A 25,013-nucleotide genomic window follows, 5' to 3' on the forward strand; every position below is an offset into this window, starting at 1 on the left:
ACAAAGTAGAAAATGTTAGAATAATTTTATCATGAAGTACATTTTAGTACCGGTTTCCATCTTTTAGACTTTTTTAACTAAGAGAAAAATAAGTAAACAATTAAATTGAAGAAAAATTTAAATGAAATATTTTGTCGATATTTCCATAGTCTTTAAATAGGTAAATATATCCATAGTTTTCAGATAGTCTATCTGTCTCTCTCTCTCTCTCTATTCTTTTGTGAATGCTTTATAGGTGGGTAGTAGTAAATCTGAAGGAATAGTTTGGGTACAGAGAATTGATGGTTTAAGCAGGAGCAGCTGAAGGAGGAGAAGGAAAAGAAGAAAAAAAAGAGGGGGAGGAGGAGGAGAAGACGAAGGAGTAAGAGAAGTAGGAGTAGTGGAAGAAGAGGGAGAAGGATAAAGAAAAGAAAAGAAAAATACAAGAATGCTGTGACACAATCTTCTTTAATGGTCAAATGACCTAAACATGACCTCTATAAATTCAGGAACAAAGCAACCTATAATCATCAAATTAGCAAAGAAGAATATTTTATGGGAAAATATAAACCTATTTTGAATGCCACCACCACCACCATAGATGAAACTACTACAAGAATTTAGAACAATTCCAGCCACTTCTGCTATGACCGAAACAGGTCACTTTAAGGTCATTTGACAATTAAAGAAGATTCCATGAACAATTTACTGTGTCAAAGCACTCCTATATTTTTCTTTTCTTTTCTTTCTCCTCCTTCTTCTTTTTCTTCTACTTCTTCTTCTTCTTCTCCCTCAGCTGCTCCTGCTTAAACCATCAATTCTCTGTATCCAAACCATTTCTTCAGATTTACTACTACCCACCTACAAGGCATTCACAAAGGAATAGAGACAGAGACAGATTAGACTATCTGAAGACTACGGATATATTTACCTATTTAAAGACTATGGAAATATCTACAAAACATTTCACTTAATTTTTCTCCAATTTCTCCAATTTAATTGTTTTTCTTATTTCACTTTTAGTTGAAAAAGTCTAAAAGACAGAAACCGGTACTAAAATTATTTTAGCATTTTCTATCTTGTCTTATTTTCCATATACATATCAACTCATGTGTTACTTTTCTACCTTCTGCATATATATATATATATATATATATATATATATATATATAAATGAGAATGTGTGTCTGTCTGTCTGTCTGTGTGAATCCCTAAAACTCGAGAACTACGCAACCAATTTCATTCAAATTTTACACATGCCTTACTTAGGGTTCCAGTTGTGTTTTAGTAAAAAAATTTTTTAACTTCTTGCATAGTTCGAGCCCACAGCAACATAATATCTCCTCCACTATTTAAGTATTACGTGTCAAAAGTGAAACAAAAACACTCATGTCAAATACTTTCACTTTAAAAATGAAACTATTCTACTAACTGAAACAATCACATTTCGATACTGTAATGACAGATACTTTCAGAGAAAGAGAGAAAGAGAGAGAGAGAGATGTATATGTATACATATAGATGTATATGTACACGTTATTCCACTAACTGAAACAATCACATTTCGATACTGTAATGACAGATACTTTCAGAGAGAGAGAAAGAGAGAAAGAGATGTATATGTATACATATACATGTATATGTACACGTATATGCATAGATATATATCTATAGATATATAGATATAGATCTATATGCATACATGTATATGTATACACTTGTGTAGATGTATATATATATATATAGATGTACATGTAATATGTACACATATATACATATATATACATGCATACAGATATCTATACATATATACACCCATCACACACATACACACACATTAGTCATTTGTTTTCTTATCCAAAACTACGTCAAAAGTACTGAACGGATCTTTATGAAATTTGGAAATTATATTCTATGTATAACGGCCATAACTCCCATGAAAATTCATATATTTTTGATGTTGATGAAATTTTAACCCGAACATAACAGATGAGCATTATTTGTAATTCAACGGTACAACAGTGTAAGACTACCCTTTCAGATATACTTACATTATGATTTCTGCAATGTGGTTCATAAATTGTCAAGTAAATGAGACGCATCTTTGCCTCCACTGATTCACTTGCAAAGTGTTGAGTAAAATTATTTCGTTGCAGACCTCCTTTGGGTCTTTTTATTATTACTACGACACACATAGTCCCCAGTTGGTAACATTGATTTCAAGGCCCTCCAAGATGAGAGACTGGCATTCCACTTAATGTCTATGTTCCATGCTGGCATGGATTGGAGAGTTATTAATGTAGAAATATGGTATCGTAGCTACTAACAGTTGAGGGTTGCGTAGTCTAGACGGCGTTTTTAGATTTCATTATTCTCTTTAACCCGGGCAAAGCCGGGTATTTCTGCTAGTATATATATATATATATATGCATGTATGTTAACATACAAACGCACACACACCTGCTAGTTTCAGTCATATGCTAGGGCACTGTCTTCAAAAAGTATCTTGTCTGTTTGTTTTTTTTCCATAACCTTATAAGGGGAGATATTCTGGTCATAAAGGGATGAACAGGATAATACAAGATGCTTTTGTTTGATATACTGATTATTTGATCTAATATGTGATCCACCACCACCACATGTGACTGCAACTTGTTTATGTAGTGTAATCAGTTGTGCTCTACACTAATTATTGATAGCTGGAAATTTTTGAGTCACAGTTAGTAGACCTTCCATGGTAGCAGTGTGGGGTGTGTCACACATTTTCAATAATGAAATACTGTTGCTTCTGTAGCTTCAAGCACACAGAAGGTGTAGTATATATGGGAGTAGATGTGATTTTTTGAACCCTTATATGGATGTTTCACCTACCGAAGTGCCATATGTTGATGTCATTGTCTTCATTGATCACCAGTAGATAACTTTAGGCAATATATCAAGCAAAAGCACCATGTATTATCCTTTAGGCAATACCCTCTTTTGTTGTCTTCTTTATTTTTTTGTCTCTTTTTGTTATCTATTTATTTTTTGGCAGTTGCTAGGTTACATCGAATTTTTAAACAAACTATTCAGCTCCCCACCACATACACACTTATATACACATGCACACAAACACAAACACGCACACCCATACACACACACACACATGCACAAGAACACACACACGTACATGACTATCTGAATTCAACAGTGTCTGTCTTCTAGATTTCCCTTTGAATATTCTGGTCAACTTGATTCTTTGGTAGAAGATGCTAACCCAAAGTGAAACACAAAGGAATCAGGCTTGAAGCAGCTGTAATAGAAGATAAATTGTTTTTAAAAAACACATCCATTACTGCCATGTGTGTGTGTGTGTGTAAATGTGAAGAATTTTTGTGCAAATTTCACTGTATGAGTTTTGCAAGTGTTGTATCAAATGGCACCTTAATGTAAAATAAGGTAGGATCATTGTGACATTGTGTGATGATGGTGAACCTTTGAATCACATGTACGCACCATGTGGTGGATTTTCACATAGTTTCCATTTGCCATTTCCATCTTTTACTGCTGTTTCAAGTCTGATTCCAAATGTTAGAGGACATGCTCAGTAAGACAAGGCACAAGAACTTATCATAGCAAAGCAAATTTCTTAATTACTTATTCAAGAGGCCCATGCAATAAGATTTACATGCATGCATACATACATACATACATGTATGCATTACATACATACATGCATTACATTACCTAAGTACCAATCTTGAGAAATTATGCTTCTCAAAGCTAGAAAGGAGAAAGCTTATTTGAAGACTACAGACCCAAGCCATCACTGGAACTGTAAAAATCTGTAAAACTTTCCAGAGGTTTATCATTTAAGTGTATATGCACATGTCTAGAAATGCAACTATATGCATGAGAATACATACATAAAATCAAACATATGCACTGACTCCATATACTGCACATATACACATACACCAAAAAATATCTCATTGATGTTATTGAAATTTCTACGAAGAAGTCCTGAATCTAGGTTAGAAATCAATCTTTTCTCTGTTGGCAAGAAATCTTGAAATAAAACTGAATAATAACATACATACATACACTTATTCATACACGTATTCTTGCATATACACATAGTGTGTGTATATATAGTGTCAGGTGATATGAGTGATTTTAGCAACAGGGAATACAGTACATTCTGTTACATGGTTGGGTTGAAAAAAAACCCACCTAAGAATGATACTAGTAAAGCAGAAGCAAAATTGTTAAAAATCTTAAGACTGCTGTCCCTCTGTTAGATGTAGTTTAAGTCAGTTAATTACTTCGCTGGTCAATCAGTTGGGTCTGATTGGTTGGTTAGTTAGTCAGTCAGGACTGTTTGGGGCTAGGCAGTTGATCAGTCTATCTATCTGTCCATTGGATAAAAAAATACTTGAGTAAAGAAATAGCTGACAGTTGTTATGTTCAAATTAGCCCTTTTTTAATTGTAAATTAAACATAGTGGGTTGTGTAAATTGGATAAATTTTTATTGTAACATAATTAGAAGCATTGTCAGATTGGAAATGTTGCAATTAATATTTTTAATATTTCAGTTTCAGGAAACCATTTGAAGGCAGAAAAACTATAGAAAAAATGGCTATAAAATAAAAATTAGAATATTTTTTCCACCCAAATAAAGAATTGTCACTGATGGAATCACTTATTAGATATAAGCTGCTCTGCTAAAATTAGGAATGATCGTTAGCTAGCTCAGATCAGTTGGTAGCTTGGTTTAAAATTGCATCTATCAGGGTCAAAATATACATATATGGATCATTTCACACAAACATAGAATGAATTGAACTGGTAGGAACTTAGAACTTCGTCACTTTAGGCTACATTGAAAAGTAACTACATAAATTGTCCCATGTACAATTCAAACAGTCCCCTTGATAATACTGTAATTTTTGTTTTTTAGGTATTTAATTCAAAATCTTCAATGACACAGTATATTGACTAGGTAATGTGCAGTATTACCTAACTTTAAAGAGGTTATGTACAGTAGTAGAGGTAACTTCAGTGAGTAATAGATCGATAGTCTCACATACTAAGTAAAATTCTTCATTCAAGGACAGTAATTGCTTGTTCTACGATGTTGAGATTTAATCAAATGTAAGAAGTTTAACAAAGTTTAAGACAAGGTATTGATAGCTCTTAAAGAAATCATCATGCAGTAATTTGACATATCATAGATTTGAACTCCTGTAGATGAGTATTCTCACAAAATAGGACAATGTTACATGATATTTATTAGTAATTAAATTTGCTAAATGAGAAGTATAATTGCTTTTGTGTGGGAGTTACAGCATTGTATGGGTAGCAATATGTCAGTGTCCTTACATTACTACCAGCAGGAAATTCTAGTATGAATAATTGTGGAAGTGAATTATTTAATATCTTACGCAGAAAGTAAGGCATATCTGTTTAAGAAAGAATGAGATTCTTTCACATCTTCCATCTTTATGACTTGAATTTGTTGGCATTTTCTAATATTTGAATTTATAGATTATTTGTTATTTTATCAACTGTTGATTGCTTATTGTTATTATATGGTTTCTATCTGAGTATTATTGAAAGTATTTCTAACTTTATATTGTAATCATATAAGATTATGCTAACATGGTAGCTCATGCATGGTGTTAGGAGGTTAACATATGTCAACATGTTAATGAAGGACACCAGCATTAATCCGCTATAATCTAGCATGCAGGATTAGCATGTAGGGAGTGGTGTGATCTTAACTACCCAAGTTATTCCCTTCTCCATTCTGAGATTACCTGTTCATAGCAATAGAAACCACTAAGATCGGTAAGCTCAAAGTGCTTGATCTGAAAGACAATGTTTTATTAAAAACAAATTCAACAAAATACATTTTGTTTTGTCCCAAGTCAGTTTCACTTATTCAATTCAAGTCGTGGCCAACAAAGTAACTTGGCTCTTGAGATGACCCCCCTCTTTTCCTCATACCCCAATCCAGCATGCCAGAGCACACCTGATCAGTACTAGTGTAGTTAGTGTCATGCTTTACCAAGTCCACATGTATTATACCCCAATCAAAATATAAGGCATCAATATGCATAAGAGCCCATGTTAAGAAATATCTTATCTGATTGCAATATGAAATTAGAATTACTTATGTGCAATAACATTGATAGAGAGAAGACAGAAAACATCTAGCAGTAATACCAACTAACTGTTGATAAAATAGATTGCAGTCTACAATTTTCAGTCCTTGGCATTCAGATTACTCTGTCAAATATAATGCTAATTTATTAACATAGTTTTGAATTAAACATGTATTATCTCAGAACTTTGAAATTTTGATGAAGTTATTTATAATAACATTGTATGGTAGGTATGAGTTGCAGGATCAGGCTAGTTTGGACACAGAATATTTGAGCTGGATATGGTTGATTTAAATGCTAAAGGGTTAAATATTCATAATATTTATAATATCTAAATTCATAATATTTATAATATCTAAATTCATCCTATATTCATGAAGTCCTATTAAATGCCTTTCTATTTAATTCTCTTGGACATGGAAACTTTTTACTATGACTGTACATCAAATTAGTTAGAAAATCTCTCATTCACAATACTGTATTCTTATATATATATATATATATATATATATATATATATATATATATATATATATAAAAACAAAAAAATGGGGAAAAAAAGAAGCAGAAAACTTGAAGTCATAAACAGATGGAAGATTGTGAAAGCAAACCTTATAAATTTTGATTCTCCACCTAACAATAGATAAGCAACTGGAAGAGAATGTTGACTCAACTTTTTTTAGATAACAATCTATGTGCATAAATACAGAAACACCAAGGAAATAACAATTCTTAAGTATCAGATCAATAAAACTTCAAGAAAGCAAACATTTATGATTCAACATCTGCAACACTTAGACTTGCTTCACAGATTATTTTTTTTTTTAAATACTGAAGTGGTGATGGCTTCTGACATCACAGTTCCAGGTAAATGGAGTCAATGGTTGATGAGATCAAATATGTTGGAAAGTTGACTGTTTTAAAAGGAGAAGATAACTTTCACTTGAATGAACACAGATTTGTTGTTATAAAAAAAGATTTGTTGGGACATCTGTGCTTTGTGTATACACGTGTGCATGTGTATGTGTGAGAGAGAGCAAAACAAACATAGGACTTGTCAACAGTTTCAAAAGAAATGAATAATTTCTTTTTGATATAATGGTGTGTACAGCTGACCAAAAAGTTGATAGAACAAAACTGGGGTCCAGAGATCTAATCTCTGTTTACCCTACACATAAATGAATATATAAGAAGAGTCTCTTGAGACTTCAAACAGAAGATTAGATTGAACACATTTATGATGTTGTGCCATAAAATACACACAAAAAATACTTATATATATATATTGCACAGGCATGGCTGTGTGATTAAGAAGTTCACTTTGCAACCACATAATTTCAGGTTCAGTCCCAATGTACAGTGCTTTTGACCAGTGTCTTCTCCTATATAGTCAGGCTCACCAATGATTTTGAGTGAATTTAGCAGATGGAAGCTGTGTTCAAGCTGTTTATATCCATCCATATGTATGTATGTATGCATGTATGTATGTATCTGTGTGTGTGTATGTGTGTCGTCTTTATGTTAGTGTTTGTTTGTTTACATCCCCATAACTTAGTGTTTAGACAAAAGAGATTGATAGGAGCAGCACCAGGATATTAAAAAATTGTTACTGGAAATGATGTTTGACTAAATCCCACTATAAAGACTAAAACAAGTAAAAGATAGAAAAAAGACCTATAAGTAAGCAAATAAATATATATATATGTGTGTGTGTTTTGTATATGTATGTGTGTAAGTATATAAATCAATACACCCCCTCACATGCACACATATTTAGCCATAACAATCTTTATCTCGGATTCCATATGCTAGTTTCACTCACAAAGCATCTGTCAGTCTGAGGCTATAGTAGAAGATATTAGCCCAAGGTACTATACAATAAGACTGAGCCTGAAGCTACATGGCTGAGGAGTAAACTTTGTAATCCCACAGCCATGCCTGTACCTCCCCACTTATCATTAGTAGCACTTTAATTCCATCCCAGATACTCTGTAAAGCATTTGGTGAGCGAGCAAAAATTTGGAATAGAGAGAACTCTATAACCTTCTTAAATCCATGACAACCACTCTAGTGCTAGTGTAAAGGAAAAAATTCATCCTGTACAGTCTTCAAATGTGATTGGTGTTAGGAAGGGTATCCTGTCGTAGAAACCAAACCAAAAATAAAACATGTGAGCCAAATATTATCTTTTGATTTCTTTAGGTGAGCATTGCTTCCAAATAATTACTGACTCTGTCTAAGGCAATCCATCCAACCCTTGCCAGTATTAGAAGCAGATGTAAAACACCATAATGATGATTTTATATATATATATATATATATATATATATATATATATATATATATATATATATCGTATGACGTAAAAACCCATGTAACTTGCACACCTGTGTAATTTACGTAGGTAATTTTCAGGATAAAAATTGTTTAAAAAACAGGGCTTCAACTCACGTAAAATTCGCACCCAAAAGTTTCAGAATTGCTGATATGGCCAGGGGAAAAAGGTTTTCAATTTAGTTGTATTTAGCATAATTTCACTTACTTATGATTAGATTTTATTAAATTTTCATCAAATAAAAATAATTTCAGGTAGAAAGCTACTAGATTACGAAGTGTTTGTGTTGTTTATAATAAACTTTATTTTGTATTTCTTGCCCACAAGAGATTATGTCCTATCTTTAGCATACTTTTGTATATCTTCTCAAATCACAATCACAGGAAAAGTTCTTACCAACAAAAACAAAGATGATAAATACACACTAGTGTTGCAAGACAAGTTTAATTACCAATAAGCATCAACTTGGATGACACTTTACTCAACCAACAGAGGAAGGTTACCGATCAAACTGATTATGTAAACAGAATTCTGATTGGCCGAAAGTGTCATCTTGTCTCAAGTTCTGATTTTCTGCATATCCTTGTCAGAACTTTTGATATGGAGTATCGAAATTTTCATCCCTTTTACACTTATAAAATGTCAAGCAAACTTTAAAATTTGTCATTACTGTTTTAGCCGGGAGACCAAACTGATTGTTTGGTAAACTGCTAAAATAAACATTAAAAATCGAAAGGAGAAAATAAACAGCTTTGCAAGTTTAACTCAGTGTTTATTGAACAAGAGAGGTGCGAAATTTAAGAAGCAGCTTGTTAGAATATATACGTCTGTGAGAAGACATAAACAAGAATAGCAAAACTCTACCATACCAAAAGAACTGGTAATACCTACATTACGGGTGTTTCATGAAGACAACATAAGATTGCTGCATAATTCAACATGAATGTGAAATGACTTTAAACATCGTATAAGGTAAATGAAGGTTTCTGTAGGAACGCTAAGTTAGGAACGCTTAGTGAGTTTACATGCACAAGGATGAATTATGATGTTGTTGTCAGCATTAGGTGCAGTTAGAACTGATAGCAGTGATGTTGGCAGTGACGAATTTCATTGTCCTAATGTGTAGAAAGCAAGCAATAATTTCCTGGAGGCAAACGTAAGCTAGACTTCTTAAGCGGAGAAAAACTGATCTATTTAAGGAAATTGCTGGGTTCCATTGCGATAGGTAGAAACTCCAAACAATGTAAACGTAAAATATGGCCTGGACCGTTATTACCAGCATGAACGTCAAGCTTTAAAAAGTAGTTAGCTATTTAATGGTTTTAGTAAGTTCATACAGAAAAAGTAAGCATTATACCATCCAGCATAAATGACAGTCAACTTCATTATATTATTTCTTAAAAACCTATTCTGACATTAAATGAGTCAACTTCTGATACGAATGTTCTAAAAAATATTCTGGAAACGATCTACTCATGTAATTTATGCACCCACTAAAGTTTATTTTTGTTTTTGTGGAAAAAAATTGTGTAAATTACATTGGGTTTTTATGGTATATATGTATATATATCTATCTATCTATGGTGGTTGTCTACTCCGAGTGACTAGACTATAGCCGACACTACCAGATATTTTAAGCATCTCTGTGGTGATTCCTGATGGGCCAGGGCTTTCCCTATCTTCATACCCTTAATTGCTTTATCTAACAAGATACTGTCAATTTGGATAGCTGGTCCCTCTGTTGGGTCGACATTTGGTAGACTTTCTTTCTCCCATTTATTCTCTTCATTTAGCAACCTTTCATAGTAGTGTCTCCAAGTCTCTTTCATTGTAGCCTCATTAAATGCAAGTGAACCATCATCCATGGGAACACATTTTATCACCTATGACATCGCGATTCTCTCTCACACACTGTCTTGCAACACAAAACAATGCAGAAAATCTGGTCAGTAGCCCTCAACAGGTTGTCCTGTAGGAACCTCCAGTTATCTTCCACATCATATATCCCTCTCTATTTCGTCAAAAGCCTGAAGGAATATGTCTCTAAATCTCTGTCCATTTGCAGGATCCTGAAGCTTCCAAACCCTTCTTCTCCATGCTGGTTGTCTTCTGGACATCCATTTAACCCTGATCTTGAAGTCTGTAACTATTAATCTATGTTGTGGGGTATATTCTTCACCTGGGAAGGTTTTGGCCTTTATAAGTTGCCATCTGTCCCATTTCCCATATACATACATACATACATACATACATACATACATATATATATATATATATATATATATATATATATATATATATATTTTTATATTTATATATATACAGAGTGCGTAATGTATTTGAGGACAAATTTATGTTTATAAAAAAAACAGATATATAATAACAGATAATAACTTTATTTATCAAAAATGCTATAAGGATATAAATAAACGTTCTTTTCTATAATATTATTCTATAAAGCCACCTTCAGCTACAACAACTGCTTCTATATGAGATCTAAACCATCTCCATGCTCTAATCAAGTAGTCCTAGTTCATTTTAGATATTACTCTGACTATCGCAGCTTTCAAAGAATCTTTGGTGTTATGGGCGTGTTCATTGACCTCTCTCTCAACAGTGCTTCACTGGTAATAGTCCAATGGATTGAGCTCTGGGGAATTAGGAGGCCAAATGTTAGGGGTTATGTGATCATGAAAACTTTCAGCCATCCATTCCTGTATTACTAGAGCTATGTGCGATAGTGCAGAGTCTTACTGAAACACATATGAACTTCCATTGCATACACTGTCTATTCAGGGCTTAACAATTATTTCCAGGACTCAATTTAGGTGGTAAAGTTAACTCTAAGGCCTTGTGGAAAGAAATAAGGAAGCATCACATGTCCTTCATTGCTGACAACCCCTAAAACCATGACAGTTGCAGGAAATTTTGTATGTATAACACTTGGAACTTCAGAAGTTTCTGCACATAACCATCTGTCATTTCTTCTGTTAACTTTTTGATCTTGGTCGAAGTTTTTCTTGTTTGAGAAAAACCAAATCAAATCTTCTGCTGAATTTTTCAGTTTGTTTAGGAGTCTTTAAGATCTGATGTAGTGATTTTCTTTTGCTTTTACTGACAAATTGACCTTTCCTCATCATATATCACTTATATCTGATGTCTTCATGGACAACATTTCTGACACATGCAGATGTTTTGAAATTGACCTCATGGACGTTCTGCTTTGATACTGGTGATGTTTCCATCTTCAGTCTCTAGCTCCTTACAAACTCTGTATACGAAAGATCTGGCAACTTTTAAAAACCGAGATATTTTTAAATCGCTATGCTTAGCCTTTATAACTACAATAACAACATGCCTCTTCATTTCTCGGGTAAGCTGAGGGTCTGCCATTATTATTTTCTGAAACAAAGATTATACAGAGTTAGCAAAAAATACAGCAATGACCAAAAAAAGTTATGTCCTCAAATACCTTATGCACCCTGTAAATATATATATATACCTCCACCAACTATTCTGCCTGTATGTCTGTGCACACCTTTGAATGCAATGTATGCCAGAAGGTTTGCAAATCTAACAGAGAACTCAAAAGACATTATAAGATCCACAAAGATCAGAACTTATCTGCAGCTCTTGATGGTCCAAATCGGATATGCAATCTATATGGGTGTCTTTTCAGAATATTGTCTGGTTTAAAAAGCCATGTTGGTTCTAAAGTATAAGTACAGGACGTCGTCAAACTCTGCATAAGGAGTAGACAACCACCACTATATATATATACATGTGTATATATATATATATATATATATATATATATATATATATATATATATATATATATTTATACTTATTTATACATATATGCATATACATATATATATATATATATATATATATATAAATGTGTGTGTATATTTATTCATTTATATATATATATATATATATATATATATATATATATATATATATATATATATATTCACTTCTCTTATTTTCTTTCTGACTTTATTTTGTCGCTGTCTAAGGGAAACCCTGATGAAACACCATTTTACATGAAGAAACCCCCTTTTCACATGTGTGGTTGCTTGTATATATGGCTATATGTGTCTCTGTGTATGTATGTGTTTGTATGTATGTATATATGATTGTGTGTGTTGGGGTGTAGGTGTGTGTGCACATATAGATTTGCAGTCATACAAAAATAACTGTGACTTGGCCAGATAGTTTTGCTGTTGTATCAAGGGAATGTGTAGCCTATTACATTTCCATCTGATTATTGAACACTATCACAGAAGAGATTCTTCAAACTGCATGATATGGTGCCAGGAAGTTCTGTTATTCCTGTAGGGGCCTACCATTTCCAATGAACTATTGACTTATTAGAAGAGTCTACCAGCTTTGGTTGGCGCCATCTAGTCATGCCTCCATCTATACATACAGACATACAACTAGTTAGCCATTCTATTTTGGTTCTCTTAATTCTAATGAGGTGTTCAAAAGAAACAAATATATACATATATGTGTGCATACTTATGTTTGGTTTCTAAGTGAAATACATACATTTATGTACATATGAGCATATGTGAAAAAAAAATTAATGATAAAAACACAGAGAGGGAGAAAGAGAGAGAATCACATTACATAAACACACATGCATACATATATAAGAAGTAAAATACGCATACATAAACATACACACACACGCACACACACACACACAGAGTAGTGTGGTGGTGTATTTCAGTCTATGATCCAAATACTTTTTTTTTTTGGCATGTGTTATTATATCTTCTTCTCACTCTTGATCTAATTATAGATAGATAGATAGAGTGAAAGATATCAAACCCTATCAGACCAACACATACCATTCTTCACTATCAAATAATTATATCATTGAAGTTAAGAGTTACATGCAATCCTTTCTTCTTTATATTTGATATATTTTTTTTTGTTCGGCCAGTCAGTAGTTTCAAGTTAGCTCGTATTAATGATGGAACAATGAGATATAGTGTTGGAGAAGGATTGGTGATGTTACAATAGAGGACACTTGATGTATGATATACAAGAAAAGCAAAGGAGGCATATATAAACAGAAATCGGTACATAGGAGGAGTATTATTATAAATCACTCTGACAAAGTAACAATGATAAACCCTATCACATCCAAGAACTGAAAAAGTTTGATGATTCATTGAAGATGGAGTGGTTGGGTCAAAAGGTTGGATACTGAACTCAATAGTACTTGAGTCATTGAAATACAAAAGCTTTAGAGTAAGTTCTCTCAGACTATTGTATTTTTGTGGCATCTCATATATATGCATATGTGTGTGTGTGTGTGTATGCATGTATATGTATATAAAAGTATATATATGCATATGTGGATATATGTATTATATATATATATAATGTATGTACAATATATTACACACACACACATGCATATACATATAATGTATCTATCTATCTATCTATCTATCTATATCTATATCTATCTATATATATATATATAATTCTCTGTGATTACTTAATGTAAATTATATTGTTGTTTAACCCCAGGTTAAATCTGGTTGAGGAGACCTATAATCAAATGCATTCCAGTCAAGATCATCATGACTTTTTATATAGTTACTACAATGTCTAATCTATCTTTTGTTATTTAAAACAGTAGGGTGTAATCTAAGAAGGATTTGGCTGCTATTTTTAGTAGCCTGAAGTTTCCCCATTTGCTTTTCACAGTCATTATCACTATAGTTTTCAGTAACGAAGCTGTTTGTTCATATCTACATTTTCTTAATGCTGATGTACTTCTCTGACAATACAAATGCTATCTGCCTCTCTCTCTCTCTCTCTCTCTCTCTCTCTCTCTCTCCCTCTCTCTCTCTCCCTCTCCCTCTCTCTCTCTCTCCCTCTCCCTCTCTCTCTCCACAAAAAATACAGTGAAATTCAGAAAATTGCATGAATAATGCCTGATTAAGAAAATATCATAAATGATCAAGAACTGAAGACAGAAAATATCTGCAACAGTTTGCTAGAAGTAGTAGCTAACTTCTGTTATCAAGATGATGTAATCAATTCTAAAAATGAATAGAATTATAAAAGAATATCTTCAGAGAGAAAAAATTGTGTTTTATATGTTCATTTGGCAACAGAAATATATCTTATCTCGCTGAATGGCGGATTAGAATGTATATTATAACGTAATATAATATGCATGTATATTGGAAGCATTATATTGTGTTGAGAAATAAAATCAGAGAGAGTATACAATAAATGGAAATAAGGATTTAAGAAATAGGCTTGGATATATAAAGTAAATTTATGAAAAATTGAAGAGCAAATCATCAAAATTAATGACATTATCGACTAATATGAATATATAAGAAAATTAGCTGATGTATGCATATATAATTAATTTACAGATTCAGAGAAGAAGTGGTATAAGTTGATAGTGAGGACTGCAAAAATAGTTTACAAGCAAGTAAGTGAGAATGAAACATAGAAAGAACCTATCAGATAAAATAATATTTTGAATTGAGATGTCTAGAAAGAGTTTGTATAGAAGTTAGATCTAATCAATGCCAACCTGAAAATCTAGATATTAAAGTAATATCTCACTAATGGGACCCGTGGAAATTCCAAAGAATGAAAAAAAATTAAGAGATGATATTTAAGAAAGAAAGGATCATTTGCACTTTTATTTTCCTTAGTTTTTTTTTACGTCCAGTCACAATAATATATTATATGATTTTAAAATTTCTCTTTGCTAAGCACTTTATATTTCTCACTTTCTCTCTACCTTTCCAACAATCTTTTTAACCATGTAATTCTCCTCTCCATGTCTTTAACGATTCTTTCTTTCTTTTCACCTCACACTTCCACTAACCACATGAGTGACAGCATAATGCATCAGCTGGCTATCTGCTCTGTCACTCACTCCCACATTCCCTCTTCCTCTCTCTCATTCCACCTCCTCCTCTCTAACAAACTAAAGCATAAAAGTAAATGAACAAGTAGAAGAATAATATTATAACTATAGTTCAATAAAAAATTTTCTTTTACTTTCCACACACCACTACTGTCATTATCACTATAGTTTTCAGTAAGAAAGCTGTTTGTTCATATCTACTTTTTCTTAATGTTGATGTACTTCTTCTCTGACCATACAAATGCTATCTGCCTCTCTCTCTCTCTTTCTCAATGTAACTGTTTCTCCTGTCCATCTCTCTCTATCTGCCTTTTTTAACCTCACCACCAGAACATCACCCTCTGCTAAATATTGTATCTTAAACATATCTCTTTACCTTTCCTTCCCCACTCTGCAGCCTGTTTTTCAACACTTCACTTTCCCTCTTTTCTCTCATTATATTTTTCTCATGCTCTTCATCTCTCCCTTCTAACCATGTGATGCATTTGACATTTTTCTCTATTTCTTCCTCACTTTTTTCTCTACATCTCACTATGCATCTTTTTCTACTTCTTCTTCACTTCTTTTTTCTCTACTCACACTTCTTCCCTCTGTCTCTCTCACTTTCACTCTATCTGTCACTCCACCTCCACCTCTCTAACTAACTAAAGTATAACGAGTGAACGAACAAGCAGATTATTATATAGATTATTTAAAGCAGACTTGCTAGTACTTGTCATTGATAGGCTTGAGTTATAACATGAATTTGTACAATCACACGTAGGGTTATTTTAACGAACTATTTATAGTTAATATAATACACCATAAAGATGTTAGGATTAGGTCTGGGTTTGGTTGTTCTTTGATCAATCACACAAAACTTAGAAATATTTTAAAAATAGGTGACTGTGCTTCAGCTGTGTCTTTATAGTCACATTCTTTACAGTATTAATGAATGTCTGCCTTTCAGTACTATCTATTTTTGTCTGTTTCATTAGTTAGTGACGTTTCCTCTCCTCAATATTTTTTGGCAGATTTTCTTTTAAATGATGCCAATATTCAGAAGTATATAATTAATTTGTCTTGCACCTGTTTTTCCATGCTTGCATGGGTTGGAAAAATATGCATTTTTTTAAAACACTAATTTCACCTAATCACATGATTTTTGTCTCATTGCATGATGAATGGTAGTTTGTACTTAACTATATAACTGTGAACAGGTGTGTGTTTATGATGTATGTACATATTCATGTATAACAACAGACAAAGGTACACACACATGCATCTATTTATGACAACTTAAGATAAATTTAACGTAAGTAAACTACCATTGTGAAACTTTAAACAGAAGTAAATACATTTTGTTACTCTCTTTGTGCTCAAACAATTAAAGGAGATTGTCTTGGCCGGTTTCACAGTTTGTTGGTCTCTTATCATACTCAAGTGGCCCTCATTCCTTTGCATATTTAAATCAATAAATCAATCACTAACTAGAATGTACTTGTAATGGCAAGACAAAGTTGCATATCATACATTTGTGTATCTGATGGCAGAGTGATCGAATAATATATGATTTTGTGTGTGTGTGTTGATTTGTTTTAGCTCTAAAGAAGATATGTTATGTGGGTGTGGTTCCCTATATTTTCACTTGATAAAATTTAGTTATGAATGCTCCCAAATGCATATCTGAAGCAGTTGCAAGCCTATAATAAATAAATAAAAGTGTGCAACCCCTTATTTCTGTCTATCTATCTATCTATATATATGTATATATATATCGGAAAATGAAAAATAATAGTAATAATAATAAGGCAGAATGCTAAACTGAAAGCATATTTTAATATAGATGTGCATAAGGAGGATTAAAAAGGATTTCTTACCCGCTTTCATTGCATGGCAAATTTTCAAGAAGAGGGGAAATGAAAATAATGTTTTTTTACAAAAATATAAAAAATACATAAAAAAATTAATATACCAATACATTATATTGTCTTTGAGTTTTTAAAGTTCAATGGTAATCCATCTAGATAATTGTTAGAAAGATTAGGATGCATGGAATTAAGAATCATATTGTGTTTAAAAAAGGCTGAGAGTTTGTGTTAAACAGGAAATATGTGTAAGGGAAGACAATTCTGTGGGTTTTATACTCTTTAGTTGATGTTCTGGACTCTTTGTCAACAGGAAGTTTATGTCTGTTCTTAGAGAAACAAGACACACTTCCTGTTTTGACACCACACTTCCTGCTTAACACATTAACTCTCAGCCTTTTTTAAGCACAACACGGTTCTTAATTCCATGCACCCTAATCTATCTAACAATTATCTACATGGATTACCATTGAACTTTAAAAACTCAAAGACAATATAATGTTTAGGTATATTTATTTTTTTATATATTCTTTATATTTTTGTAAAAAACATTATTTTCATTTCCCCTTTTCTTGAAAATTTGCCATGCAATAAAAGCCAGTTAGAAATCCTTTTTAATCCTTATGCATATCTATATTAAAATATGCTTTCAGTTTAGCATTCTGCCTTATTATTATTACTATTATTTTCCTATTATTTCTCCACATGCGGTTAACACAACTCCACTATTTACTGACTTATATATATATATATATATTATTACCATTACTCATATATATATATATATATATATATATATATATATATATATATATATATATATATATATATATATATATATATATATATATATATATATGTATATATTTGAGTTATGGTGATAATAGATTGGCAGAATCCTTAAAGCATCAGAAAAATTGTCTTTTGGTATTAAGTTACAACTTTCCTGAGTTCAAATGCCACCATGGTCAACTTTGCCTTTCATTTTTCAGAGAATGATAAGACAAAGTATCTGTTAAGTACTGGGGTTGGTGTAATTGACTTTCCCCTGCCTTCAAAATTGCTGGTCTTGTACCAAGTTTAGGAATTATTATTATCAATATCATTATTATTATTACTACTACTACTACTACTTTTGTTTGATATCTTAATCTGTTTCTTGAAGTGAAGAATTTTTTCTCATACAACTGTATGGAAAACTGTTTTGTATTTTTAAACTTATTCATACATAGAAAACTTCAAAGAGTCTGGAGAGTTTCCCCATTCAAGGTTTAGTCAAAAAAATGTGAGGTTATTTTTTTTTTATACAAATTATATTTTTTTCCACTCTGTCTACATACAGAAAATATAGCTACAATATTTCCCAGCCATGCCTTTCATAAAAAAAAAACAAAAAAAAAAAACAAATCAGAACTAAGATTATCACATACAGAAAACACATGCAAAAAGAAAATGAACATGAAAATTACTTTACAGTAAGACACATAAGTCAAAGAAAATCGATGTCAATTCCCTTAAAACACCATTAGTATGAACAATGTTAGCAATATTTTTTTTAAAAAAACACCAACGACAACACAGTATTCACACAAATGCATACAGTGTCAAGTGGAAAAAAAAATACTTTTGAGAATGGTAATTTTTCATGTTACCAGTGAAACTGAGATCTGAAAATACCAAACTTGATGAAAAAAGTAATGGTCTGGAAACATTATGTTAAGTCACAGTTTTCCCTTATCTGAAATGTATATCCAAGGTTTAGTAAGGAGAAAAGTTATTATTATTATTATTATTATTATTATTATTATTATTATTTACCATACCAAACAAAATGCTTATTGGGATTTTTTCCAGCTGTTTACTTTTAGAGTTCAAATTCCACCGAGGTCAACTTTGCTTTCATCTTTTTGGAGTTGATAAAATTAGTGTCACATGAGAACTATGGTTAATGTCATTGACTAACACTCTTGCCCAGAATTTTAATCTTTGTGCCTATGTTAGAAAGGTGTTTTTCTATTGTTATTATTATTATTATTGTTCAGTAGTTTTATTTTTATAAAGTGCTTTCACTTCACTACCGAGCGCAGCTCTGTGTGCCTTGGGTATGTGCTGTGGTTTGCTGTGATGCTCTTATGGTTACTGTATTGAAAGTGTTTTGCGTAGGATGTGTGCAGTGTCCAGTAGTGCAATTTTCTATATGTTATATATATTTGTAAGTCCTGGTGTTTTTGTTATGTATTTGTCCGAATATTTTTTATTATACCTAAGACACCTACTATGATAGGAAATGTTTCTGTTTTTAGATTCCACATTTGAGTTACCTCTATTTCCAGGTCTTTGTATTTTAAAAGTTTTTCCATTTCTTTTAGAAAAAAACGTTGTCCTCTGCTGGTATTGATACATCAATTAGAAAACATTTTTTTCTTCAAGTTCTCTGACAACTATATCTGGCCTATTATTATTATTATTACTATTATTATTATTATGATTATGATTATTATTATTATTATTATTATTATTATTATTATTGTTATTAAGGCAGTGAGCTGGCAGAATTGTAAGCATGCTAAACAAAATACTTTGTAGCATTTCCTTCATCTTTACGTTCTGAATTCAAATTCCACCAAGGTTGACTTTGCCTTTCATCCTATCGGATCAATAAAATAAGTACCAGTTGAGTTTAGGGGCTGATGTAATCCACTTAACCTCTCCTTCTGTAAAGGCGGTCCTTGTACCAAAATTTGAAGTCATTATTATTATTATCGTTATTAATATTATTATTATTATTATTATTCCAAAGTTATTACATGCTAATTTAACTAGCAGAGGTATTATCTCGAGGTTTGATTAGCAACAAGTCTCCATCAATCTCAAGAATCTTTCTTAGGCTTCTTGCAGAATACCACATTGTATTTTTCTGCAGGTCAACAATGTGAATCTCAATTCCAATATCTTTCATTTCTTAAGTAATAGTTTGGGTGTTGTGCCAAGTGCACCAATAACCACATGGAAAATAAAATTGAATTTATTATTATTATTGTTGTTGTTGTTAAATTATTATGGTAATTGGCAGAATTGTTAGTGTGAGTCAAAATGGTTTGCTGTATTTAGTTAATAGTGCATTACTTTCTGAGTTTAAATTCTGCTACAGTGAACTTTGCCTTTCACACTTTTGGAGTTGGTTGAATAAAATGTTCGTCAGGTAAGGGCTTGATGTAATTATCTATTGCCCTCACTTGTACCTGTTGCCTTGTACCTAAATTCAAAGCAAGAATCGTTAGTGTGTCAGAAAAATACCTTTCAGAATCTTTATATTTTGAGTTGAATCAGTTTAAATCCTGCTCAGTGCTTTCAAGGTTGATATAATATAATACCAATCCAGTATTAAGGTTGATAATATTGATTCCTCTCAAAACTTACTAACCTTGTGCTTAAATCATAAATTCTCTTCCTCTCTACTCTCCTTCCTTCTTCCCCCTCCTCCTCCTTCTTTTCCTTCTCCTCCTCCTCTTTCTACTCTCCCTCCTCCTCCACCTCTTCCTTCCCCATCCTCCTCCTTTTTCTTCTTCTTTTCCTCCTCACCCTCTCTCCTATCCTCCTCCTCCTTCTCTTCCCCTCCTCTTCTTCTTCTTCTTCTTCTTCTTCTTCGTGGTAGTAGTAGTAGTAGTAGTAGTAGTAGTAGTTTACCTGTATTGTTAAAAACATTAATTATAGAGAAAGTTTTGTCAACAGAAAAAAAACAAACAAAGGCTCTGTGCGACATAATGTTTAATACAGATATTTTATCCACAATAATTTATGGACTATTTTCAAAAGGTCAAACGGAGGAAGAATTGAAGACAAAATACACTTAGTCTATTTTTTAATGTGTATATGCGTGTGCACATAAATGCATATGTACATATATATATATATATATGCATATATCTATAATAATAAAAGTGAAATTCTGTCTCTCCATCTGGGACCCCAGTATCTCAGTCTACATGTACTCCATGTAGACATACCAGTTTGGAATCAGGATGAACCTGGGATTGAAAATCTGCCTTTCATTTGGTTCTTGAACATCCAACAATGGGATCTGATTTAAAAGCATTTGGGTTCCTATTTCTAGCATGTAAAGCTTGGCTGATTCGCACCATCTTGGTTGGTGTTTGTTAGATGACATCAGTGATCAAGGGGGAGATAAATGACATTTGCTTCGTTAATTTTACATCGAGATTAGAACTTTGGGACAAATTGGCCAAGAGTTGGAATTCAACTTGGGACTGGAACAATAGAAAGATTGCTTTACAGAACTAATTCTCATCTGCCCTCAACCTCTGATCACACACCACCAGGGAATATAGTCATTATAGACGTATTATAGTAACGGTATTTAGCTCTCTCTAGTTTGGGGCTGCAGGAGTTAGCTTGAAAGTCCACACAGAGTGTGGCTTTTAAGCTAGTATATATATATATATATATATACATATATATATATATGCTTAAATAATTGTAGTATACATTTGTATATGCTTGCATCTATGCATGTATGTACAACTTATGTTCTGTTTAAATCATGAATTACTCTACAGTTTTATGCTCTGTTACTGAAAATACATTTTTAATGATATCTGTCACTCCTTATTACACCTATTATTCCAATCCACTCTAATTTTTATTCTTTAACTCTTTTCCTGTTTGCTACTCTAGTCAAGTGTGACAGATAAACTCCTTATTCTTCTACAACTGTTCATTTTACTTCTCCTATTATCACTTACTTTTTATTTGTTCTATGAAAGTAGGAGACTTTCATACTATCCCCTTAGCATACAGTGAATAAATATACTAAGCTAATTATTTTATATATGTAGATATCATTATCATCATCATCATTGTTGTTGTTGTTATTATTATCATCTAACTATTAAAATTTTACAATGTATTCTGTTTATTTTTTAAATTAACAATACATTATGTACTATCTCTGGCCATTCTGATTGCAATACTTTTTCTGGTCTCTTTCATTCTCTCTTACTCTCATTTTCTTTTATCCTCTCTTTCTCTCTCTTACTCCCAGTCTTCTGCTCTCAGTCTCTGTCTGTCTCTGTCTTTGTCTCTCTTTCTCTCTCTCATTCATTGTTTTTTTCTTGCTCTGTATAGCTCAAACAAGAAGCCAAAACAAGAATTATCTTTTAATACTTTTTTCCTATTTATTATTATTTGTTCTGTTTTGACTCTTGTTTTTTTTTTTATATTTCTTCTAATTTTTTTCTCTTTCTATTTTTCTTTTAGGTAAACAATGATTAACTTCTGACAATCTTCATTGTATATTATATACAGTGTCTGATGTTCTCTACCCTGGAGACAGTCAGTCCTGCAATAAGTTGTTTTTTTGATACAGTAAGTCTATAGCATTTAAAAATAATAATAATAATGATAACAAAAAAAAAATACCAAAAGAAAAAGAAGTAAATGATTAATAAAAGAAATGAAAAAATATTTTTCTCTTTCCCATTATCATTGATATTATTGATAATAGTGATTTGTGAGAGAGTACATTCTGTTTGGTTTATGTTATCAAATAGTTAGGGCCCTTTTTGTCTTTATGCACTTTTTATATTTTTTCTCTATATTTTCTATTATTTCTATGTGCATATGTATGACTTTGAGTATGTGTATGGTAATGAGTATGTGTATGGTAATGAACATGTGTATGCGTGTGTGTGTTGTAGGATCATCTATATTTATATATAACATATTTATTTTGTCCTATGCAACTGAAAAATATGCCTATGAAGACTTGTATGTGTGTGAGCATGTGTGTGTGTGTGTGTGTGTGTGTGTGTGTGTGTGTGTGTGTGTGTGTACGTATGTGTATGTGTATTCATGTAGAAATAAAAAAAGAGTAAGACTATCCCATTTCAGTGTTGTATATTTTAATATATATTCAAAGAATTAGAGAACACAAGTGAAACCATTTAATGTAGGACTGATTATACATGCACATATACACACATGCACACACAGATATATATATGAATATTTACACACATAGTTATGAAATATATAAAGTGTGTTTGTGTATATTTGTGTGTGTGTGTGTGTGTGTGTATATATATATATATATATATATATATATATATATATATATATATCCAAATGTATCTCTCTGCAATACTCTGTGTGTTAAACGTGTTTATATGTGCTTTTTGTATGTAATTGTGTGTATGTTTACATCAACATGCCAGAGAAATGCATTCAGAAATACACACTAATATTCATTTTTTAAAAATATTTCTATCCCTATACTATTCACATAAACTGTTCAGTTGTCCAGTTTATACATGCATCTACTAGCATATACTTATATAATTAAAAAATAAGTTGGTAACACTCATATATATATATATATATATATATATATATATATATAGATTAAGCAGAAAAGGGAGAAATCTTGATCAACAACAATTGACTAACATTGATTATTATTTTTTGATATAAAACTTTATCCCTTCTAACAGCCGTTTCTGCTTCCAGTGTCCTTTGGTGTTGCCATTGAATGTATATATATATATATATATATATATACATGCATACAGCTAACATGTAGCATTTATCTTTTGTACCCATACATTCACAAAGCATCAATGTTTGCTCTATAATATTACATGCACCAATATATATAATGCATTATATAATCTCTTAGGCAGTCTCTATTTTGAAAATATAAGTATATATACACACACACACACACACACACACACACACACACACACACACACACACACACACACACATATATATATGTATATATATGGATGTAGATGTATATATATATATATATGTATACATGTATAATGTAAATGTATGTATGTACACACACCCACACTCAAACACACACCTGATATTTATATAATTGGGAGTTGTTTGTTTACATATCCAAAAGCCACGAAACCATATATTTTATTATTTGCAATCTCACAGGGAAGACTTGCATAACATTCATTATGAGAAATTCCAGTGAAATCTTTCTGCAGCCATAACCTTGTACCAATCAAGAAAGAGTTGTAATGGCAATCTTTCTTTTTCTCTTCTCTCTGTCTCTGGAATAACAAAATAGAGAAAGAAATAAAGAATAAGAAACAAACATGCAGAATGAAGAAAGAGGGAGGAGGATAATATAAATTATTGTGGTAATACATTTGTGCAATGTTAAACTCTATGTTTTTCCTCCTTCAGTTTCTCTTTAATCTTTCTGCTTTTCATTCTCATTCAACAGAGAGACGTTGAATGAGAGACTTATATATATAGATAGAAAGAGAGGGATAAATGTTATGAAGATAATGGTAGTGGTATGTTTGTGTGATGTTAAACTCTGTTTTTCTTCCTCCTTCAGCTCTATTTGATGTTTTCATTTTTCTCTTTGTTGCTCATGAGGGAAGGCAAGGACTACTAGTTTAGCCATATAAATAACGATATGTGTGAATTTTGATCACCTGGAGATTACTCTTATACATATATTATATAACTATTTACTGTAACTCTGGGACCTTATAGATCATATACTTTACACAATAGAGTCAAAGAGATGTAGACTAAGAGAGAGAAGAGAGTGATAGTAATATTACCATCAGTTTGAAACCCTTACTGAGTGAACTAGTTATCTAGTTTACATTGCTTTCTATTTTCTGTGGGAATGTGGTGTGGAATTCACCTCAAAATGATTCCGTTGTCTTTCATTACCTAACAATGAGTATTTATATGGATTACAGTTGATTGAAATTCAGAAAAA

General features: G+C 31.9%; 1 long non-coding RNA gene across 1 annotated transcript in view; it reads left to right on the forward strand.

The window, feature by feature from the left end:
• Positions 1-22,715, forward strand: part of LOC149134063 (uncharacterized) — a 300,466-nt gene extending 277,751 nt beyond the window's left edge. The window contains exon 2 of the long non-coding RNA XR_016243119.1: positions 22,511-22,715. This is a non-coding gene — a long non-coding RNA (uncharacterized LOC149134063). The remainder of the gene's footprint in view (positions 1-22,510) is intronic.
• The last annotated feature ends 2,298 nt before the right edge of the window (positions 22,716-25,013 follow it).

Source organism: Octopus bimaculoides, chromosome 9, assembly GCF_046866305.1.
Source record: "Octopus bimaculoides isolate indiv1 chromosome 9, ASM4686630v1, whole genome shotgun sequence".
NCBI classification, from domain to species: Eukaryota; Metazoa; Mollusca; class Cephalopoda; order Octopoda; family Octopodidae; genus Octopus; species Octopus bimaculoides.